At 44.1% G+C, this 23,586-nt stretch overlaps 1 long non-coding RNA gene across 1 annotated transcript; it reads left to right on the plus strand.

Annotated features, from left to right (window-relative positions):
* Positions 1-379: 379 nt before the first annotated feature.
* Positions 380-20,869, plus strand: LOC146987027 (uncharacterized). Its single transcript, XR_015035910.1, has 4 exons — positions 380-645; positions 5,279-5,409; positions 7,939-8,068; positions 20,309-20,869. It is a non-coding gene; the product is annotated as an uncharacterized LOC146987027 (long non-coding RNA).
* Positions 20,870-23,586: the final 2,717 nt, after the last annotated feature.

The following is a 23,586-nucleotide window of genomic DNA, read 5'->3' on the forward strand; positions in this document are numbered from 1 at the left end:
AATGTCAATAACACATAAATGATAAAACTATGATTATAAATGCATCAATTGTTTTCATTTTGGACTCCAACAGTTATCATTTATGTTATGTTTAATGATGAAAATGAGAATAATGTCTATTGTTAAATTATTCGTTTTGTCTGATCAACAGTCCAAAGCCCAGAAACCTTCAGTTTACAATGAAAGCCTGCTGTGTACAGTGTAATTACATCCTATGCATCAGGTATCAATAGAATATTCACAAGTTGATACCACTGCATAACTGTAAAGCAAGTTTTTATTGGCACCGGATTTGCGTTACGATGTGCAGAGTTGTGACTGGAACCTGTGACATTTTTGCTTGATTAATGATTTTTTCTGAGTGTTAGTGTGTGTTTCAGACTCACCTAAAAATAAGGACCTCGCCAGACGAGACATGTTTCAAGCAGAGGGTCGCAGCAGGAGTCAGGTCTTAGGTAAGGTGGAGAAATATTTGCGTGAATTGTGAGTCATATACTGTAGGACCGTTGTGTGTGTATGTGTGTTTGTTGTTTTTCTTTTTTGTCCGTAGATCCTTTCTTGATATTGGAAGGCAGCCGGAGCGCCTTGACTCATTCGGTTCTCCCCGGGGAGTCCTCTCTGTCAGACTGCCGGGGAAATTGACCTGTGAGTAAAGCGGGCATTTTTGGGAATGGTTATTTATTGAACTGCTAGAGAGGAGACTTGATGATTCACTGACAGGTTCACTCACACACACCTACAGATGCGCGCACACACACAAATATAAATGTTCTTCTTGCGCTCTGAGGGAACTTTTATGAAAAGAAGTTGAAGAATCAAGGAAACTTCAGCTGTCAAATGTGGCAGGGATCTTTTTTATTTTATTTTATTTTATTTTTTGCTTTGCAGTCAAGAGCATCTTCTTTCCTTCCCCCCCCACACCCGTCCTTGTTTTTTCTCCTCTGTTTCTCTCTCTTCCCACTCTCTGACTCACACTGGAGCTCTCTGCAGGTACAATATGATCCCATCTCGTCACTATAACCGTTTCTCAGGTCTCTGTAATAAAATTTCACCACCTTTCTTTGATTTAACTTCATTTTGTTGCTGTCAGATAAAAAAAAACATTGCATCGCTCTTCAGGAGATGAATACATGAAATACATTATTTGAGTTTGTGTCCGCTGGGGTTTTGAAAGCAGAGGGGCGGAAAATGTCTCCGAGCTACAGAAGACCAATTATGTCGGCTTTGTACCGCAGGTCTGAATCTGCAGCCACATCTCCAAATTTTTCAGCGAATAATGAAGTGATAATGAAACGACAGTTTGGTCTGATTATCAGACTAAAGTCTCTCATCCTACATGAAACATATCATGAGACACTTTTTTACCCAACATCAGTGTTAGTAATTTTATTTATTTATTTGTTTTAAAGGGATAGTTCAACATTTTTCCAAATTGGCCCATTATCATAATCCCTATAGTCATAGCAGTAGGTTCGTTACCTTTATTTGTTGGTGTAAGCTATTTTTAGAACGGCAGAGCAGAGCTGTGAGCTGCTCAGAGCTACGCTATGGAGGCTAATGGGATTTCTTGGTTTCCCTCATCAAACTCATCAAATACACAATCTGCGGTAAATACAGAGACTGCTTGCTGAAAAACTGTCCCTGAAGGCAACGCGCATCAGCAGTTTTGCATGAATTTACCTCTAAAACAACTCTGTCTGGTAACGTTCTGTTATTATCTCATAGCGTGGTGAATGTGCAGGTCACAACTTGTCCACCAGAGCGTTTTGGAGTTGTTGGATTGTGTATTTGATCTGCTCCGCTGTTCTAAAAATAGCTTATACCGACAAATAAAGGTAACGAACCTACTGCTATGACTATAGGGATAATGGCAATGGGCCATTTTGCCAAAATGTTGAACTATCCCTTTAATATACATCAACAGTTACGGAACAATATTAGTATTAGCATATTAGTTCCATCCTAAGTCCTCCTAACTCCTGAGGGAAATATCTGACTCTTTACCCAGAAAACGCTCCTCTGTGTTCACCACTATCTCACTAACATTTTAGGGGCCGTGTGGAGCTTTGACTAGAAATGACAGGTAGAAGACGTGAACTGAAAGTTGCAGCTGTAAAACCAAAACGATGAGCTGAAAGAAGCAAAAACAAACAAGTGACTCCAACACGATGAACAAACAAAGAAACACAGAGATGCCTCGAGAGCATTTCATGATACCGGCGTTCTTTGAGAAACACACAAGCGCTCCCCGCCCAGGCCAGCGGCCCAGCTGATCTGATGCTTAGCGACATGACCTTCACATCTTGCCCAGCACCATGGAAAGCCCCCGAGGTGCTCTCTCTCTCTCTCTCTCTCTCTCTCTCTCTCTCTCTCTCTCTCTCTCTCTCTCTCTCTCTCTCTCTCTCACATCCCCCCCACCATGCTTCCTGTTTGGGGCTCTCCCTGCTCTGGCCTGGTACCTACTGTCACTTGCTATTCGAAGACAACACGTACGCACACAGCTACCTCGCAACGCGCGATGCAGCCGAGCATGAGTAAGCCTCACACAAATTCATATATACACGCTCAAGCATGCACCCCGATGACAAATATAGACAATGCACACAGGTTCAGAGAGCGAATATCTAGGACAGGAGGAGGATTGGAGGAGGAGGGTGCAGTCACATGTGTTATTATCAGTTTAGTGGCGTTCACAGTAAAGTTACAGTGTCGTCCAGAGGTGTTGCAGAATGTATTTTGGGATGCCACTTCTCCTCCCAACACATCGTCGGTGATCTGATGTAATTCAAAAGGACGTAGTGAGTTGGAGGCTCTGTAGGAACCGCCCCACCCTGATCTCTAGTGGGTGGTCATTGTCATAGAGTGTGTGACTGAATGTGTATGTGTGTGTGTGTGCACCAGCTCACAGGCAGGGTTGTAATCATGCACCAAGCTGTCCTGTCCTGACATGAACTGCACTTACTGTCCTGAAGACACACTCACTCTGACAGCTTACATTATAATTCATGAGGTGGATGTTAGTGGCCTGCACACACACACACACACACACACACACACACACACACACACACACACACACACACACACACACACACACACAGCATACTATATAACATTTGGTGCTTGTCGACACAGCAGAGAGATTTTTGCTCTCTTCATCTCACAGTTCATAGTCACAGCTACAAAGACGGCCCTGCAGCCTTCCTGTGTTACTGCTGCAGATTGTTTTCTTCACCACACGAGCTACATAATCAGACGAGCTGCTCTGTTAGTGATGTGAAAGACTCAGTCTCCAGTTGTATCTGTGGAAAGGACTGTAAAAACCTTTGACCAGGTGTAATTATGATGTAGGCCTATACCTGCTTCTCCAGGACATTTCCTTATATTGTTAACTTTTCTTACCTGTTTCCCAATATTTTCTTATACACCCAATTGATACAATCACATGGAGAGCTCACTTTTTAGCCTTACTGGCAACATGGTTCCTCTATTTGATGGTTTACTGTGCAGTCTTATATTCGTTGTGCTCTGATAATGTTTTTCTGGAACAATCATGTGGTTTTGAGTGAAATGTTTTGACATCTACAGGCTGGATTTGTGAGAACGTGTCCCCTGCAGGTTGAAGTGTCGTGACTTTGAGGTTCTTTGTGTCATCACTGGGTCACAATGATCTGATGCCGAGTCCTTTGTTTTCGTCTTTACCACATGCTTAGTGCTAGTATACAAATGTTAGCATGCAGTTAAAGGGATAGTTCAACATTTTTGCAATTTGGCCCATTGCCATAATCTCTATAGTCATAGCAGTAGGTTCGTTATTTAATTGTCAGTGCAAACTATTTTTAGAGCCACAAGCTGCTCAGAGCTATGCGACGGAGGCTCATGGGATTTCTTGGTTTCCCTCATCAAATACACAATCCAACAACTCCAAAACGCTCTCATGGACAAGTTATGACCTGCACATTCACCACGCTATGAGATAATAACGTAACATTACGGGAATGCATATCAGCGGCTTTGCATGAATTTACCTCAAAAACGACTCTGTCTCGTAACGTTCTGTTATTATCTCATAGCGTGGTGAATGTGCAGGTCACAACTTGTCCATGAGAGCGTTTTAGAGTTGTTGGATTGTGTATTTGATGAGTTTGATGAGGGAAACCAAGAAATCCTATGAGCCTCCATAGCATGGCTTGGCTCCGCCCTTCTAAAAATAGCTTGCACCGACAATTAAAGGTAACGAACCTACTGCTATGATTATAGGGATTATAGCAATGGGTCAATTTGCAAAAATGTTGAACTATCCCTTTAACATCGAGAACCTAAGACCAGATAATCATTAGCATATTCAACGCTGTAATTGTAAATTAGTATTATTGACATATTCATCTCTGTTGTCTTTTAAAATGAAAAGCAACAAACTCAGACAGTAAACGATGTCCAGGTGTCCAATGTGACAAAAGCAAGAGAACATTTACTGTGCAGCAGCTGCAGGTATCCAACATATACAAACGTGTAGCCGAAATGATCCCAGTATACTACGTATGCTGGAGTTTGTGTATTTTATCCACATCAAACACAAGCTAAAGCTAGCTTTACTCAAGACCTGAGAGCCTGAGGTTTTTGTTCCACCTTTGCAGCGAACCTGATCTGTTCGTGGGAAAAGTTAGACGCCGTGTTATTGCGGCTCGATGTCATGAGAATATCAGATCTGAGCCAAAATGGGTGCAAAAATAATCACAATTTCTTTCAGTATCGACGGAGCCTCATATGTAGAAGCCAGTACTGGTATGTGAGGTTTTCAGCGGGACAGGAACACAAACATATAACGTGTCAGCAGTGACAGAAACAATTTTAGAGGATTTCTGTTCATTTGGCCGCTCTCTGCTTCTCCTCCTTTCCCTGCACTGTCTGTGTTTTCTTTACAGGCTGTGTGAGAAACAGGAATGTTGTACTGTCTGCGGGAAGGAGCCTGAGTTACAGAGTGATGTAGCTCTGTGTGTGTGTGTGTGTGTGTGTGTGTTTGCCTCATAGGGTGTGTTATTTTGTGAAGGAAATATGGATATAATGCATAATTCTCCCTGTGACACATCTGCGTAAGGAAAAGCCCAGATCAGATTCTCACAGACTCTTCTGTTTTTAGAAAAACTTGTTTGCATCATTGTCGGCGTTCCCACTGGGTTTAGGAATCTGAGGTTTTAAATTGCGAAATCCAGCGTCCAAAAAAGTTTAATTGCTCCACAGCTGCACTGAAAATACACTCTTTTTCCTTCCCCCGCAGTGAGAACGAGGCCAGTGTGAGCAGATGATCTGAGCTCGTCCCTCGCCGGACGAGATACTTGGAGAGCTGGATAACGTCTGTGCTATGAATAGTCATCTCCAACCTGACCTCAAGTGACCCCACACATTATTGTGTGTTCTTCACACACATAGGCTACACACTATAAAAACACACACACACGGGAGTTGAACTGAAAACACGGTCCGGTCAGTTCATCTGGACACAGAGTCCATGCAGGAAAGTGCTAGACATCGCCGGCGGGCTGAAGGAAAACGGCATGTGTCTGTCTGTGTTTGTGTGTGTTTGTGTGTTGTGTGAGTCCTACGTGTGTCTGTCAGCCTGCCTGTCTAAGAGTTTGTGTGTCTGTGTGTGGGTGCGTTGGAAGGAGCCAGGCGTGACATGAGTATGTGCTGTGAGCGAGTTCATGTTTTTCCTTTTTCTTTTAATGTTTCTTTTAATAACTTGGAGCTTAAAGTTATAACATTTTCTTCAGCATCCTCATGAACATGCTGGACATGGTAGTCAGACGAGACGCACACACAGACACACAGACACACACACTGTGAACAAGCAGCAGATATGAAATCATAATCTCTGTAAAAATGTGGAAACGATGCTGTGGATTCAGTTTTGCGCAGCTGTAATTATAATGGTCACATTTAGCTTTTCTGTGTGGTCTGGGCATTGTGACAAGTACAATATGGTAACACCGAGGTGACTGTCTGATCACTCATGTTCAATGCCAGAACGTAGGTGTTATGTTAATGACTCAGCCAGGTATTTTGTTAGCTGCGGCGCTAAAACGCGGTGTTTACGGATATAAACAAGTTTAATTCAAAAGGTTTTTAACAAATGAGACACCAAACCTGCAAATTATTTTCTCTGTAATGTTTTCAAGGCTTCAGTGTTGGTGGAAGGATTCAGATCTTTTGCAGTGTAAAAGTCAAAATCCCGTATGAAAACTCCCGCCTGATTAAAAGTACTGGCTTAGTATTGTTAGTGTTAAGGTGCTGGTTTGGTGCCTCAGACTGATACATTATTATATTTGGCATCATTAGATGATTAATACTGCGGCGTCTGTGTGTAAGCAGCATGTTACTGTTGACGCTGCTGGAGATGGAGCCAGTTTGACAGGGACACCAGATAAATCTTAAATGATTAATGAGAAAGGAAAGAGGGGAAAAAACAAAGTTGTGATATACAAATATGTTTTAGTTTTTTTTTACTTTTCCTCAAATCTGTGATTTTGTTGAGATGCTGGAAGCACCGATTTAATCTTCAATCTCCTTGTATTTAAAAACTTTATTATATTGTCCATCCATTTTTCATCATATTCATGAGGAATATTTTCTTATGAAATGTAGAAGACCGGAGTTTTAAAGTAGCATAAGATGAAATGTACCTGAAAATGACAATATATGGGAATTTGGTTAGTTTCTACTGCTGCTGAGGTATATTGATGAATAGATCAATTGATAGAAAACTGACTTTGAAATGCTCTAATTCTAAATCTTGACTGAACATTTACAGTTATTTGTGTTTCGTCATGTCGTTCAAGGTCCTGTCACCTGATTACAAACATGCTGCATCGCAACGCACTTTATTTTAAATCCAAATTTTTGCATCGTATCTGGTCTTGTCTTTTGTACAAACCCTGAAAGACGGTTTTGGATGCACCTCCAGTGTTGCCATTTAAAACGTGTGTGTGCCACTTTGTCACTGTTCCCCAGCACCCAAATCATCTGAACCCTGAGTGATGCCGTGGAGCTCGGAGGTCAGACTGTAACGATGTTGGCTGTTCAGCCTCATTGTGTGATCTGAATACACGGACATACCAGAAATTCTCATGGTTATGTGACTAAAATAGGATGTGAGATCCATCCAATCTGAATTTAAGACACTTTTTAAGACCTTAGATTTACGCCTCCTCTCTATGCGTAACAAGACCAGGACCTCATTTACACCTGGTGTTAACACGTGATCTGTATCTTTATCCTTGTCAGTTTATATGACATATCACACAGACCAAGAGTCTCGGTGCTGCTCTGTGCGTTTTACCTCATTGTTCAAATGTTAAAAAGTCCATAAACTTTGTGATTTTACTTGCAATAAATCGAGTAGTGCAGGTTTATTGGGTGCTGTCTCGAAAATGCCACTGGTAGCAGTGAAACTTGCTCTAGATATATGCCTGTGCACTTTTGCTTTGACTGTTTAGTGCATGCTGTTCTGTTCCCATCCACCTCAACTCATGCTATATATGACCTTGGCACTCCGTTATATAGGCTTTCAGCTTCGTATCTTCTGAGGTTATTTCTCTGATCACACGGGCGTTTGCTGTCTCCCCGGGGATGAGTAGATCTTTCTCGATACATAACCAACATTCAAATCCAGTCTTACCACCACAGACTGTGCTCGTCTTCTCTGCAAGCACTTCCCCACTTCTCTCCTTTCCTTCCTGTACTGTTCCTGTACTAAATGTAAAGCACAATATATGGCATATGAGCGGTGGTGAACATCTCTGTATGTGTCGTGTGCACTCACGAGTGAAGAGAGCAGCAGCTTGTGCTTGGAGACAGGTGCACTCATCTTCAAGACACTTCCCTCTCTCTAATATCTAAATCTGCATCTCTCTCTCCTCTCTCTCCTCTCTCTCTCTGCAGTGTTCAGGTGGGATGGTGACGAATCAGCTCCAGCAGGCGTCTTATTAGCCGAGTGCTAACAGGCAGCCTGTGTTCCCGTGGGGGCTGAATGCCGCTGAGTCATCCTGTAGGAGCGGAGCTGACCAGTACAGTGAGTCCTCGGTCTTCTCTCCCTATAGCATGGCAGCTGGATGGCAAATACGCTCACCTGCTCTTACTCAGGAGCCTCTGATTTGCTGGGTTCCAGTGGGAGTTTTACTGTGTAGGCGTGTGCACGGCTCAGCGTGTGTGTGTGTGTGCACAGAGAGAGGAATGATTTTGCACGTAGCTGCCTGCTGCAGTCAACCTCCAGCTCTCCGTCACCTGTGCGGCTCATTGAATGAGCAGCATGAGACCCAAACCATTGACAGATCCTCTCTGCAGCCTATCAGTCAGCCTCTTTAGTCCACATTACCTGATTACACTAACACCGAGTTTGAAATGTGTCATGCAGTAATGGATCGCCGTGGTGAAAGACCAATCACTGCGCTGTGGTTTTCCCATCAGTTACAACCCACCTCCTCATCCTGCAGTCATTTTATGACTGGTTTGTTTTATATGGCAGCAGCCCATGGTTTTTTTTCTCCTTCTTTTTCTGCAGGTTATAATACTGCATATTTGACTTCTGCTTCTGTTAAAGGAACAGCGTCACATTTTTCTCACTAAAATTAGTTTTGCAGTTGTGTAGTTTCCTGCCTGTTTGGTGTCGGTGGTTAGTTTCACGTTTTAACTTTTAAAGGGACAGTGTGTAATATTTGTCAAGGTTTATTGGCAAAATCTGAATATACTACCAATGAATATATTTGTATAAGTGTATAATCGCTATAAAATAAAATCTGTTTGGTTTTCTTAGCCTTATAATTCTTCTTTTATATAGCAAGGATCTTGCTTAGAGAGTGTCGCCATGTTGCGCCACCATGTTTGTACGAAATGGAAAATCCAGCCAACCAGAGAGCACATTTCAAGAGTTTCATGTTCATAAATAAACAATAGAATTATTTAATAGATAAATAATAGAATCGGATGCTAGATGTCACTGTTTTTCCCCTCATTTTGCACACTGGACCTTTAATAAACATGCCGGAAGAGCAAGCCTCCGGCCAAAGGTTAAACATTTCCAGCTGCTGAGCAGAGTCGTGACCCCTCACATTCACAATGTAATGTATAAAAATACACCACAGAGACAAAGTGAAAATGGGATAAACAACAAAATGCAATACAGTATCACATTCAGACATGTTTTGGTCCCACTTCTACTGATGATCTTTGAGATTTGATTGGAGTCCAGTCCACTGGTGCTAATTTCACTTGACATGATGTAAAAAGGCTCAGGCCTATATGTGGCTGACAGTGTGTATCAGAGCAAAAACCAAACCAACCATGAGGTGGAAGGAGCTTCCTGCAGAGCTCAGACAGGACTGTGTTGAGGCAAAGCAACTAAACTTATTTCTGCTACAACAGAGCGGCTCCATATTTCTTTAATGGAGAAAGTTTAGAGCAACCGGGACTCTACTCAGAGAATCAAACTGTGGAGAGGGAAGAGCCTGATGGTCACTCTGGCTGAGCTGCAGAGATCCTGCAGAGACGGGAGAAACTTCCATCCATCCATCCATCCATCTTCCATCTTCCATCCATCTCCTTGTCTGGTTTCCTCCAAACACAACACTTGAAAATGAGGCCAAACAGTTCAGTCTCGCCTTCATCAGACCAGAGAATCTTGTTTTTCACAGTCGGAGAGTCTTTTTTTTTTTCCCTGCAAACTTTCACTGAGGAGGAGAAGCTTCAGCATGGCCGCTGTGCCATGAAGCCCAGATTGGTGGAGTGGGCGGCCAGTTCTCGGTCGAGTCCTCGTTGTTCCAAACTTTGTCCGTTAAAGAACCACGGAGGACATTGTACTCAGAGGAACCAGCAGAAATCTCTCCGGTGCCTTCCTCGGATTGTTTCCTCGACTCAGTCTTGTCTCTGCAGGCGGCTCCCTCCTGCTCGTGGCCTGATATTTGTCCTGATCCACATTGTCAGGTGTGAGACCTTCTGCAGACAGGTGTGTGCCTGTCCAGATCACGTCCCATCACTGACACAGAATGACCTTTCTTTGTTTGTTTGGTTCCTTTTTTTTTGGCTTTTCATAGGCTAAAGAAACAGCCAGTATCACTCTTAATGCAATGAGCGCAGAGGTTAGCATGCGGTCAGTTGTATTAATGTGGTTTTTTAGGAGGTTGTTTGCCAGGCAGGCAGGTTGTTCCACTGCTTCCCTTCTGCTTCTGTAGCCGATATCTCAGAGGGAGTTTATTTCTGACGTTCTCCTGCTTTCACTCTTGACAAATGCTGCCAATTTCCCCCCCATACACTGAGAAAAGCACTTGTTTCCTCGACTGACAGAGCAGGTACTTTACAGTGTTAGTCTTGGGTTGTGCACACTGGACGGTTGGCGTGAACTCATCCGACAAACATCTATCAATAATCCCCCTTCCACAGTATGAATGTTTTCATCCATTTACAAAAGGGAGGATGACAGGACATGGAGGAGAGAGGAATCAAAGAAAGGTCGTGTGGGGTCAAACGTGCTCACTTTACGTCCGGCGACTGAGAGACAGAGGCAAAGCGAGGGATGAATCGGACAGAGGGAGGGAGGGAGGGAAAGAAAGAAAGAACGAAAGAGCAAGTGAGAGTAACAGTAAACAGTCAAATGATCGATGAACGCCTGACGTGACTCAGCTCTCAGTTGCCGGCCAGCATTTCCATGACTGGCGAGCCGCCTGCACGACGAAGACAAACGACCCGGCAATGAAGGAAAATGAGGATTTTATCACCCATTTCCCTCTCACACTGTTGCTGGCCCACGCTCCCCAGATTGCTTGCGTGTGTATGTGTATGTGTATGTGTGTGTGTGTGTGTGTTTTTCTGTGCTGGGAAGTTAACCAAATGTGCGTCCCGCTTTCCTGACAGGCTGGCTTATGGTTGTACGCTGGCCCAAGGGTGCAGTTTAGAGAAATCACTCACTCAGTCGGGGAGTTGTGGAGAAATGCCCAAGGTCTGGAACATCTATATGTTACCTGTGATCCTGTGTGTGTGTGTAGGTGTGTATTGGTGTGTGTGTATGCAAGAGAGTGTGTTTAAAAGGACATTTATCTCATCCTCAGATATAATTACACTGCCCCAGGGTGGAGGAGAGCTATCCACCCCCCCCCCCCCCTCCTTTTTCTCAAGCCCATCCCTCCTTCCTTCCTTCACCCTCCTTCTCTCTCTCACCTTCTCTTTCTTATCCGAGCTACGAAAGCCGATCCGACTCTGCCATCTTCGGAAGTCATTATGGGATTAAATTATTCCCAGCGAATGGATCTCTTCCTCAGAGCCCAGGGGACCGGGACCTGGGAATGAAGAGAAGAGGGGGCTCTCCTCTCTGTTCGCCTCCCCACACAGAGCTCACTCTAGCTGGGGCAATCAACCAGCAGCACTCCTTCCTTTTCCCCCCGCAGCCTGGAGCTCCACCTCGGGGGAAATCACTTCTCGCCTCTCCTCACTTCATCCAAAATATTAATCTTCCCAAAATCTACTCAAAAAAATAAAATTACACGTATAAGATTCTGCGGTGATTCAGGAGAGAGGTTATTACATTAGAAGGAGGATTATGAAAAATGTTGGTGATTCTTGTTTTAATCTTCGCCCGTGTAAAGTAATAGCTGCGGCTGCCGGAGCCGATGAACAAACTAGCGCTTTTGTAATGATAATAACGGCGTTCCCGCAGACCTGACAGGAATCCGCCGCCTGGGGGGAAGAAGTGTAATATCATCACTTCCTGTTTGCGAATCCCTCGCCCCCCGTGGGCTTTTGGGTAATGACACCTGCCAACATGCCAACAACTCTCACTTACTCTCAGGGCAAGATTAACAGTTGAAAGCAAAACAGTTTGTTCTGAAGGGAAAAACAGATTGAACAGGCTTTGGAGGGTTTGTAACGCTTTCCACCTCAACTCACCTGCAGTTTATCACACAACACGCACACACATGTAAAGGCCTTTCAGCCCTCGCACAGCAATGTGAACCACACACACACACACACAGAGATACACATATATGCCGCTGTTGCTACATTGCTATACAGTGATAAATGTCACTAGAGGAAACTCTTTATGATTTAGCTTTAAATAAAGGAGGGAAAAAAGGCACTAAAAGTTATTAATTTGTAGTGACACACAATGTATCTGTTGATGGAATAGTTAAAGGGTTTCTCAGGCCACAAGGCAGCGTTTCATGTGCGTGCAGTATAGAGAAATCACGTTCAGTGGGGCCTTTCTGCTCTCTACTGTCTTCACAACTGTGCAGCTGTCTTCATCTTTGCTCGAGGGCATAATAACCATGTGTTGGTGCCACACACACACTCACATACCCCCATGCACACAGTGTTATCTTCAGAGTCACAAGTTAGTGTTTTTCTAAATTGGGCCATGTGGTAGCCTTCTGTTATAAAAAAGCCACACATATTTCAGTGCAGGCTGGGCATTTATCTAGATTGCGCTGACGTGCCCTCGCTCTCTCGGTGGCGGCGGGTCAGGGTGGGCCACATGGTTTGGGGTCTGCCCCTCCCCTGGGCCCTGTTTTTACTCACAGCAGTGCTGGCCTTTGTTTGTTCAAATGTCGTCTGTCAGGGAGAGCCAGGCTGATCAGAAGTGACGACTCCTGGTTTAAGCGCTGCTACTCTTCCCTTCTCTTTTCCTCTTGTCTGTATGTTATTAGCTGCGATGTAACAGAGCATCAGGAAATACTAATTCATTCATGTGTCCTGCCACCTTAAAGCTGTGATGTGATTATGTCAATCTGTTGCTGGGAAAATGGCAGAATCCTGGTGAAGGTTGGTGCTGAGTATGTGCAGCGTCCACACACTGAATCCATGTAATGACAGTGGTTAACAGCATGAATAGGTGTCTGCAACAGTCTTTTTTTTTTTTTTCCTTCAAACTACTACTCGGGGGGGTCTCAGAGTCAGAAATGTTTCACTACTCCAAATATTTCTGCCCATCTGTCACGTTTTGGAGAGAAAACACAGGACCCAAATGCAGAAGACAAACACAGGGAAGCAAGTTCAAAGTAATTTATTGGGGGAGAAGAGACAAAAACTTCAAAAAAGGTCTCTACTCATCCAAACATAAAAAATACAAAAGGTCAAAAGGACACAGGTGCAACACATTAGGTGCACCCGTGCAGGTGGGGAAACACAAGAGGGCAGGAAGAAGACAGAGGGGATTTTCAAAATAAAGCAGTAACACATGGAGGACGTGACACCACCTGTAAATACACCATTTGTTTGTAATAAGTTGACCAAACTTCAGGTTTGAGCAGAAATGTTGTTTTGGCTAAATATGACTAACATGTTAAACGTGTCCAGCAGATATGGAGCCTTTTGGAGGTTGGACAGTGTTTCTAGTCTCTCTACATTTTGTCCATTCACTATCTTTTTTAGCTTTGATTTGGTCTCCACCAAACCCTTTAGCTCTGTTGTCTTCACCAGCAATTGCGGTGTTGTGCATTAGCATAACTTGTGTTCATTAGAGGGATAGTTCAACATTTTGGCAAATTGGCCCATGACAGAGTTGTTTTCGAGGTAAATGCAGAGACTGCTTGCCGAAAAACTGCCCAAGACAGGAACGCGCATCAGCGGTTTTGCATGAATTTACCTCTAAAACAACTCTCGTAACTCGTCTCGTAACGCCCGGCTATTATCTCATAGTGTGGTGAATGTGCAGGTCACAACTTGTCCACCAGAGCGTTTTGGAGTTGTTGGATTGTGTATTTGAAATCCCATGAGCCTCCGTAGTGTAGCTCTGAGCAGCTCAAGGTTCTGCTCCGTCGTTCTAAAAATAGCTCGCACCGACAATTAAAGGTACAAACCCACTCCTAAAACTACTGTATAGGGATTATTGCAATGGGCCAATTTGCCAAAATGTTGAACTATCCCTTTAAAATAGCTGTTGTATCCGACAACAACACCAATTGTGATCTTAAATCAAAAACCTAAAGGGATAATTTGGGTTATTTGATGAGGGCTGGTGTGAGGTAAAGGCAAGGTGATGGAAAAATGTTCTGCAGAGCTTTGGGGGACTACAGATTGTGTGTGAATGCAAGAAATATTAAGTTAAGTTTTTACTACAGGCCATGTATGTTGGTGATGCAATATCAAACCACGGCAAAAAACTCCTTCAAATGACTTTTGTTATGTCTCAACTGCAGCAACAAGGCTTCAGCTCTCAGCTCAAACACAATGTCAAACACATGATGTGACCTCATGCCTCCGACAGCCTCTATACACACATTGCACCTATTGCTCAGACGCTCGCAGCACAAACACATCCTCCAGCGGCCTCGCATATAAACCTGTGTGTGTAAAGTCCATCTTTAATTTTCCTTTTCCCCCTGGGGCTCCGTTTTTCATCACTTCCATCCACATATAGGAGTTGGTTGTCCTCCATAACCTCTCCTTTATCATTCTCTCTCCTCACCTTCCTCCACCTGACCCTTTGATACCTTTCCCTTCCTCCGTCCCACATCCGCTTTTTTCCATCTTTTCCCCTCGTCCTTCTTTTCACTTTCTTTTCCCCTTTTCTGTTATCTCTCCCCCCCCCGCCCTCTCTCCTGCAGGGAGCCTCCAAGCCCATCTCCGGAGTAATGGCTCATTCTGACCGAGTGTTACGACTCTTTCAACCACAAATGTCTCTTGAGTGACAGCCCGCGAGAGGAGAAAATGCCAGTTAGATTGCTGTTTAAGATTGGCCAGGGGAGACTGGGGAGCCAATCACTGCTGGCTGAGAGTTTAAATATTCCACCTAGATTTAGCTCTGGTGACAGCGCTGCAAGACGAGAGGCTATACCCTCAACTTCAATAGCAATTTTCTTCCAGGGCAGAGGAAATTTGGCGCTGCGACTCCCAGTTGGAAAGAAGAGTTGGGATGTGCTGCTCCTCAGGGGAGAACTCCAACGCATGACATATGAGGTTTATCCTGCAACGACGCATTGCTGTAATGTCAGCTGTTTACTGTATCTAGACCCACAGATACTGACTCATCAGATTAAACATCTCCCCATCTTTCCTTCCCTCTGTCACTCTCTTCTCCTCCTCCTCTCTCCTCTCTCTCCCTCCTTCCCATCCCCCTCCGCTGCGTTCTGCTTTGCTCTGCTCGCCGCTGCGGTGGGTTCAGTTCTTGACAAGGCCCCACATCCTGCTAGTTGCTAAATGAATAATACATGCATGTTCTCGCAGCGCTGGTAGACAGAGGGGGAGAGAGAGAGAAAGAGGGAGAGACAAAGAGATGCTGGTGTGTGTTTGTGCATGTGGGAGCCAAGGACTGTTTGGTCTTGAAGCCCCTGATGGAAAAGCCGAGGATGTCACAGAACTTTAGATCCAAGTCTGCATTTGACAGGCTCACGTCAGATCCCGCTCTTCTGCTATATAGTCCTGCAGCTCAGATGAGAGCTAGAGGTTGTCGGTGCAATTCCCACGGGTTTGAAAGACGCAGCCCTTGGGAGAATGATCCAAGAACGTGAGCTCAGTTGGGTTTGGAGAGCTTCGATATCCAAGACTTGCACGCGTGTGCATGTTTGTGTTTGTGTTTGTGTGTTAGTAATACGGCAGTTAGGTCTCACCATTTATTAAAGCTCCCTTTAACCCAGCAGAACGAGGGTTGCCCTACATTTTATCAGTTCCTCTCGTTCAGTTTTGACGGAGATCAAAGCGGTATGCCAGCAGCCAGCGGAGCATGCATGCATTATCAATCATGTCTGTGGCTTTTTGTTGTACAGGAAAAAAATATTGCAGAACAAAGATCAAAAGGAAAAGGTCATCAAAGGCAAAATCTTTTTTTCAAGATGCAGGGGGTAGATTTACACATACACAAAGGCAGGGGCACAAACAACGCCGTATTTTAGCTGCATGTGCATGCACTGTTGTGTTGTGTAGGATCGCTGCGTATGTACATGACAAGGAGAGAGAAGTGTGAACAAAAGCGTTTTCTGCAATCTGTCCTCTGACCCTGAAATTAGACATGTGAAACTGTTCGCTGTATACTTCAGAGAGCTTGTTATTTCTCCTCACTCGCTGTCTCGCTCTCTCTCTCTTCTAAAGACAAGAAATTTCTGGTATAAGCATGACACGTTATCTCAAAGGACACATGCAGAGTCAAATGATTCGCCTCTCGCTCTGAACTATTTCCACTTTTATTAGGAAAAACAGAGCAAATGAATGGGAGCAGCAAGGGTCTCTGGGCTAAGTAAAGTTAGTGGAAAGCCACTGAGCCGGGCTTGTGTTTTTTTTGTTTTGTTGTTTTTTTCCCCCCAACTGCATCTGTGAAGTGAGTTTTTCAGGGTTGGGGAGACAGTGTTTAACCAGGAATGAAGTGCAGTCTCAGCTGTTTCCAATGCTGCAGGTACAATGGAGGCTCCGGCACCTCAGACGGCGGCAGGTTGCTGATTGATGCGCCGTGACTTCACGCCTCTCTCACCGACAGGCAGCTCAGGAATCTGTCTGAGCAGTTCTGCACCAGGCTCACACAAACATGCACAGACACCTTGTTTCTAGGCAGAATACCTGCGAGGGGGCAGCCTCGCCATTGGCAGCGCCTTTAACCTTGACTCACGCTGCACATGACCCAGATGTACGACTGCCGTTTGTCTCTCTCTAACTTTCTCCCCCCGCCACACACACACACACACATACAAACACACTCTGTACCGTAACACCTTATGCTGTTATTCTCAATAGTGGTTTCCATTGAGAGCTATAGATAGAGAGTCTGGTCCTTTTCCATATGCACCTTGTGAATGTGAAAAAAATCTATTTACATCATTTATGGAAAATTAAAGAGGATAAACTATTCATCCATATTTTGTTCAGCAGTAGGTACTTCTTCAATAAAAATGATTCTTGTTTTAACTGCAGCATAAGAAATTACATAAAATACCATAATTACAGTGCATTTACTAATTCCTTGGACACTCCAGTGCCTCATCAGTCTAGGAGGGGTCACCTTGTTTACTATGCTCCTCAGGTGAGAGCGGTTTTTATCATTTTGTCTCAGCGTGCGATCAGTAGAAAGACTGGTCCAGGTCCAGGATGTGTTTCCTTGACACTAGCCGGCTCGCTAAATGTTAGATACTGGTTTTAAAAGCTTCAGTTTGTTTTTGTTACGTCCATTTAAAACCATTCTCGCTCTAATGAATCTGAGCTAAGCTGCTTTGTTCACCATAGAGCGAGTGCCAAATATTTAGAATCGCCTGTCAAGGTTTCGGGGACGAGGAATTTGATACTCAAAAGAAAATAACATACACGCTCTGGGGTAATTATAACATGCTTTTACACACCACTGGAATGATCTTGATCTTATCTTTAACCACTGTAATCCAGGGCAAATGTCAGGCATTAGTTTAAAACATATTGTGTTTCCTCTTTGATCTTTGATCTTACAATAACTACGAACCAGTGAATAGATGAGTTTTGACAATGACACAGTTGTAAACATACAGAGGATGTGAATGGACGAGGCAGAGGTGAATTCTCCTGCAGGAGTGATTTGAAAAGTTTCAGTGGATTTTTTGATGCTTTTCCTACGAAGCGAGGTCATCACTGGAGATCATCGTAACTGTCATGAGGATCTCAACTTTTCAGGACCAGTTTATCAGGCCATAAATTTAATAGAGAGAGAGAAAGAGAAAAAAATAACAGCCTCTCCAGATAAAGATCACAAAATGCTCGGATGCTTTTGTGTAGTTAGTTTTACTGGCCTCTGTCTGTAGAGCGGCAGTGAATCATTGGTGAAAATCTGCAATTTCACATGAAATATTTTATTTTATTATTGTGTCTCGCTTTGAAGTCGAACGTGTCATCCAGCTGCAGGGTAAACAGTCATTCAGCCACAGCATCAGTTTCAAAAACCCTTCATTTAGACGATCAACATGATTTTACAACTTGCTATTTTCCTCCACCAATCTTGCCCCTCATGATGAAACGTAGTCATGTTATAACAGACTTCACATTCATAAAAAGTGTAAGATCCTGAAACCAGCTGTGTTGGGGTTAAATCTGTACGTATTAAATTCATTAAAGGGATAGTTAAAGCAGAACTATGCAGGATTTGGGGTGTAATTATTGTGGCTCAGAGTCACTGTGATGGTTGAGTGACCTGTTATGAAGTGAATGGGGTCTAGAATGCGCGCAGCAGAGCCGTGAGCTGAAAACCGCACTTGCAAGATCAGTCGTCCGTCTCGGTGTTACAAACTTGTCAATGGATAGACAATCGCGAGAAACTGCCTTACGGCAGTACGAGATGAGAACGCATATTGACGTCATGCATGTCACGAATCGTGATTGGTTTGAGTTCGGAAAGTCGGAGGAAACCACTGAAACATGAAATGTTTACTGATGAAGTTCAGCTTGTGGCTAACGGTCTACATGCTAACAGATACACACACCATGGGTCTTTATAAGATAATGTAATACATCATGACACACACACACACCTTCGGTGAACCTTTATTCCTGTGCAGGTATGTCTGTGTCTTTGTGCCTGTGTGTGGCTGGAGTTGTTAGCGTTAGCTCCGTGTTAGCGTTAGCTCCGTGTTAGCATAGCGTTAGCTCGGTGTTAGCGTTAGCTCCGAAGCATTAGCTCCGTGTTAGCGTTAGCTCCGTGTTAGCGTTAGCTCCGCCGTGTTAAAATTAGCTCCGTGTTAGCAGGGCTTAGCAAACAGCCTACACAAGCACGTGTAGGGGGGGTGGAGGCAGGTGGGCGCGGCGAGGTTTTGCCAAAATGACATGAACTGCCTCCCAGAACTGTGGGAGCTCCGGAGAGGGAAAAAAAGAGAAACCAACGAAGGAGCGAGCTATATTCCGCCGACTCTGCAAAAGTCTGCTTATTAAACATTTTTCAGGCCAACTGGCCCATTTCCTACAGTAGTTTTAGGAGAGGGTTTGTTACCTTTAATTGTCCAACAACTCGCTTGATTTGTTTAATTAATTGATGCTATGAGATTGAGATTGTTTTTGAGGTAAATTCATGCAAAACCGCTGAAGCGCGTTCCTGTCGAGGGGCAGTTTTTCAGCAAGCAGTCTCTACATTTGCCTCGAAAACAACTCTTTCTCGTAACGTTCTGTTATTATCTCATAGCGTGAAAAAAAGTCACAACTTGTCCCAGTACACTGTTTTGGAGTTGTTGGATTGTGTATTTGATGAGTTTGATGAGGGAAACCAAGAAATCCCATTAGCCTCCGAAGCGTAACTCTGAGCAGCTCGCAGCTCTGCTCCGCCGTACTAAAAATAGCTTGCACCGGCAATTATAGGTAACGAACCTACTCCTAAAACTATAGGGATTATGGCAATGGGCCAATTTGCCAAAATGCTGAACTATCTCTTTAACTAATATAATGAAGATGTGAATTTTGCCAGCAGTTTATGAGATTAGCTGATTTTGCGTTTGTTTGCAACTCTTTTAAAAAAAACACTGCTGCATAAAAACATGAATATAGGACAGCATTTATCTTGATTTATTACACGGCTCTATTGAATGCTGCTCTCTGATTGGTCCAGCGCTGCGTTCTGCGGTCTGTTATTTCTGTATAACGGACCGTCGTCATGTATAACAGACCGTTGCTAAGGACGGCGCTCTGATCAGCGCAGCACAGAAAAGAGAAACTACGCAGGATATTTACCTTGTGTTTCATTTTGCTCTAAAACGTCATTAATGGACTAATAGTGATGTTAGATAAATGATTTGTAACCTGTTACAAGGAGAGTGGAGGCTCCTTCCACACTGCTGCTGGAAACCAGACCTGCTGATCAGAGCCTCTGACCCGGTGTCACAGCTCTCGACATTAGTTTTTATAATATATTACACAAACGCACCCCGTAAACAGTAAAGTTAATCTCTTGTTTATGACAGATACGACTACACACAATACACACATTTGAACACGTGTATGGTAATCTATCGATCCACTGATTGATTATCAAAGGCTTCAAATGCACGAACGGGAGGAGGCTCGGCAAAACAGCGGAAGTGACCCGGTCTTGCAGATTCGCTAAATGCAACACTTAATTTAATGAAAAAAGTCGTTTTTTGATCAACATTATGTTTCAAATTAATTATTTCACTCGAAAACCGTGTAATAAGCGGGATAATGTACAGTTGGTCGGTTGTTATGGAGAAATAAACCCCTTCATGTTGAATGAAACCCCTCCGCTTCGCGTCGGGGTTCCATACAACCTGTCGGGGTTTATTTCTCCATAACAACCTCCGAACTATACATTATCCCTTACGTGTATGATGATGACATAACAAATCTCTTGTGTGTTTTATCGATTGCATGTTCTCAGTTTGCTGGAGACCAGGAAGCAGCAGCAGGAGGTGGGGGGGCTGTGAGTGTGAAGAAGACTGACAAGTTTGACCACTAGGACAAGGTCACACACACACAGTCACACACACACACACACACACACACACACAAAATGTTAGGCTTTATTTGTATATGAACTGGACCAAATTTTGTTTCCATAGCAACCACACTGGCAGCTTAAAGGCACTGTGTGTGTGTGTGTGTGTGTGTGTGTGTGTGTGTGGTGTACTGTGACTCCATACAATGTAAGCAAAAGAAAAAAAATGACAAGATCATTTTAGCAGTGTTGTTTGGACATGGAAGGACACAGCTGAAACTCAAATTGAAAAATGATTTGAGTAAAGTTTTGAAACATTTCTGGGCTTTTGCTTCAAAACCAAAACTTTCAACATAGGCAGAAGTCACAGAAGAGAAATGATCAGATGCTCCATTGATGTCGAGTAAGTGACCAAAGTTTAAATGCATAACTTTGCCATCAAAGTTAAAGAGGTGGTGGCTGTAATAGCTGACAGAAACACCTCGTATAAAAGCGGAAATGATAAAACATTGGTGTAACAAATGTGTTTTTACTCTGACACGTAATGTTGGCTGGAATCAAATTATTACCAAAGAAGCAGCTCTACCCTCATTTCAAAAAGCACAGACGAAAAATCTCATCTTCTCATCATCTCATCTTTTTTGTGTGTAGCTACATCTGTGTGTGTGTGTGTGTGTGTGCTGTGACCCCCTTTATAGTGGGTTTAAAAGCATCAGAGGATGCACTAGAGAGACAGAAAGACAGAGAAACCCTCCTGATTAACCAGAGGGAAGACAAGCTTAAAGCCGAGAGCAGATGCCACGGCACAACCTCACACGCTTCAGCTGGCACAGCAGCTCAGCACAAACACAAGTAGCATGACACAGTAGCATGTGAAGGCACACTGCCGCATGACAACCTGCTGCTATTAAATATGCTTCAGCACTAAGGAGGAGCGTGGCTGTAAACTCCATTCTGCCCTCTCTGCTGCATCCTGATTGCTCTGATTGCATCTACTGTGTTGTTTGATTCTCGTTCTCACCGCACTAACCTGCAGTCTCTAATTTACCTTCCGCATCCCAAGTGCCTCTTAATCGCTCGTTCTCTCGCTTTCTCTCTCTTCTTCTCCCTCCCTCTCGCTTCTCTCTCTCTCTCTCTCTCTCTCTCCCCGTCTCCTCCTCTGTCTGAGGATCCATTGAGGATTCACAACAATAGAGTTGTAGACTGGATTAAGCAATACAATGTCTGATGGAGGAGGTGTAGTGGGGAGAAATCAATGGGCAGATGTGATTTCCTAAGCCGCTAAACATCCTCTGACATGTCGACCAATTAGCCGTGTCAAATGGGGATATCTTCACTACGTGTACAAGGTCATTAGATAAGTACGTCCGTAGCGCCGGAGCTTCCTGCACATGTGTCTGAATGTGTGTACAGGTGTGTGTTTGTATGTGTGTGCAAAGACAAAGGGAAGTATGAGATAGAAGCATTTAACAATAGAGCTCAGTGTAGCCCCCTTCGTCTTGATTACCTGTCTGCATTGCTTAATAACATTTGGGATTGCACAATTTGCAGCTTGTCACACTCATTGCAGTTGCATTCAGTTTAGAGAAATGAATCGAAAAGCAATTTTGCCATCATCATCATTCTGTTTCACACGGTGAGTAAATGCAGTTAGAGAAAGCTCTATTGGCTTTGTGCGCACACCTTTCAACACACCCACTGCTTTTCATTCCCCTTCTCTCGGCTGTCACAGGACGCTTGCTCAAGAAAATGAATGACAGAATGATGTCTTTTATTTTCTGTTTTAGATTGAAAAACAACCGTGCGATGGTGAAAAACAGCTCTGTAACTGCATGAGCTCTGTGAGCTCTGGTGTTCTTAAGAGGGAAAGGATGGGGCGTCGCGTGGCGTAGTGGTTAGAGCGGGCGCCCCATGTATAGAGGCACAGTCCTCGCTGCGGTTGGCCCCGGTTCGAGTCCCGCGTCGGGCGCCATTTGCTGCATGTCATCCCCCCTCTCTCTGCCTCCCCATTTCCTGTCTGTCTCAACTGTACTATCTATAAAGGCATAAAAGCCCAAAAAAATATACTTTAAAAAAAAAAAAAAAAAAAGAGGGAAAGGATGCTGCTGCTTTGGTCGGGAGATGTTCCAGGTGGGCTCATTTCTACGTATGTTTGTCTTGGGGAAAATCCACACATCCTTTATGCATAAGTAATATCAGCCTCATGCATTGTTCATTTGATCAGTTTTCAACCTCATGTTTTACTCCATTTAAAGCTGAGAGAGGCAGAAATCCTTTGGGGGTCAGTGGGTAAAAACTCAGAAATCACCTTTCAGCGTGCATCGGCCCATTTAACCCAGTTTGAGTCATGCTGGTTCGGGCCAGGTTGGCTTGATCTCGGGGTCGGGGGTGGCTTCCTCAAACAGTCTTCTTTGCAAAGAGTTATATAGCTCACTTGGTAGAGTAGGCACCCCATTAACAGGAATCGGACTCGGTTTGATTTCATCTAGCGTGTCATTCCCCCTCTGACTCTCCCCATTTCCTGTCTCTCTCTCCGGCTGTCCTGTCAAAATAAAGGCATAAAAGCCAGGGCTCCGTGCGTAGTCCAGGCTTTGTGCCCAAACCCGGCCCGAATCAGTGCATTTGGGCCTTGACACAGACTAGTAACGGGTCCCTGTGGACCTTGGGCCGGAGGAGTAACGCCCACCCAGTCCCCCCTCGAAGCCCCACCCCTGGCACCATGTCTGATTTTATGGTTTAGAAAATCTTGCCTGAGACGGAAGACTTTGGCCAATCAAAGTCTTTCTTTTCAGAGCGTCCCTATTGGCTCCACGTCCCTCAGATGGATACGTGTGAAGTGTTTTAGAAAATAAACTTCCAGTCTCTGTAATATCTAATAAGTAGTGGTTGGTTGTCATGAAAGCAGGTGATTTTAACAGTCTGACCTTCTCCTAACCGTAACCAAAGACTCATGACTACTACAGTATTGCTTATGTTGCATGCGTGTATAAAGTGCTTACATGCATATGCCCACTAGGGGAGGGCAGAGCTGCAGGAGGGTGGCTGGAGCCTCCCGGTTTAATTTTCCATATTTCACTGCTGCCAGTTTCGGATAGTTGATCAGATTTCGGATCTCAAAGTAAAACTCGTCACATGAAACCTGGAGGGCCACTGGGAAGAAGGAGGTGAAGGTGGATTATGGGTGCAGTTATTGCTGGCTATCGCCTCAAGCTGAGACATGT

The sequence above is a fragment of the Trachurus japonicus genome, chromosome 5 (genome assembly GCF_045865225.1).
Source record: "Trachurus japonicus isolate A0001 chromosome 5, Traja_1.0".
NCBI lineage: Eukaryota > Metazoa > Chordata > Actinopteri > Carangiformes > Carangidae > Trachurus > Trachurus japonicus.